We start from the raw sequence: 1,496 nt of genomic DNA on the forward strand, positions 1-1,496 counted from the left end.
CGAGATACGTTTAGTTTTATATTTTATATTTATATATTTATAGTCGTGCACGCGCCGAGCATGTGCACTAGAAACTTCTGCTGTATCAGTAAAGAAACCACAAACAACACACTGATGATGCAAATACACGAAACCTGTTTGAAAGTAACTAAGAGTAAAATATACATGAAGACTTTAATAAGTCTTCCTTATCCTTATATAATTATTCCTTATGATCATATAATATAAATGTTATGGACCTACATTCTGCCATTTTTAGGTATTTCACAAATTCTCAATTCAGCCAAATCATTTCTAATTTTCTGCTTATGCAAATAACGAACAAAAACAAACAAACAAACAAAAAACCCGCACCATTTATAAAGCATGGTAGAAATGTAAAATGCATTTCACCTCAATAAACAATATGCTTCCCACTCTTATTATTCACCCACGTCTTTTATACCATCACATATTTGCCTAATAATAATAATAATAATAATAATAATAATAATAATAATAATAATAATAATTTGTGTTTGCTGTTAAATCTCCCCAATGCTACGAATTAAAGCAATTAATTCAGCTCTTAATCTTTATTGCATTTATAACGCGTCTCAATTATCTGTGACGACGTGCTCTTTTGTGCTTATTTGCTCGAAACTGTTTGTTAAATGCCTGTTAAAATACCCATATCATTGATATCGGTATATTTTTAAATGATGCAGGTTCTTGACGCTTTTTTATTTTATTTATGAATGGAGATAAAAAATATTATTATTATTATCATCTCTGTGCGATTTTGACTAATTCTATTACACATGAAACAACTAACAGGATATGAATAAGGGTTAGTACCGATGGTTGGAAATATTAAATGACTAATGTTTATAAACAGCCCCATTTTAACCCGATGACTTTTTTCTGTTTGAATCCAGTTAAATGAACCGAAGGTTTGCTACATGTAGATGCCTTGTTGGTGTTCTTCCTCCTCCTCCTCCTCCTCCGCTTTGTTTTATTTTTTATTTTTTATTTTTTGTATTTTTCTCAGAAAGACAAAAAAAATCTGTTAATGTCAGAAATCCCCAGCTCAGAAGCAGCATCTGTATTGAATTATCTTGGATTAACACCATGAAGATTTCATCTGTAAACAAATATTTCATTCTGATTTCATTCAGATTTCATTCAGATTTCCTTCAACGTTAAATAGGAGAAAGAAACCCCTTAGTGTGAATCCAGCGATTAATTTATCAGTATTAATTTAACACAGGGGATTTCTGATGCATGTGCTGAGTAAAAAGTAAAACGGCTGGCGGTGTATGCTGCTTCTTCGTCCGCAACCTCTTCTGTGTGTTAAAATGGTTTTGTGTTGACTCCAGCTCAGATTAAGTGTGTGTGTGTGTGTGTGTGTGTGTGTGTGTGTGTGTGTGTGTGTGTGTGTCCCCGCAACCTGTACGCGCTTGCTGTACAGTACGGTAACACTTTTTCTCCCCTTTGGTGTGTGTGTGTGTGTGTGT

Source organism: Tachysurus fulvidraco, chromosome 19 (assembly GCF_022655615.1).
Source record: "Tachysurus fulvidraco isolate hzauxx_2018 chromosome 19, HZAU_PFXX_2.0, whole genome shotgun sequence".
Taxonomy (NCBI): Eukaryota; Metazoa; Chordata; class Actinopteri; order Siluriformes; family Bagridae; genus Tachysurus; species Tachysurus fulvidraco.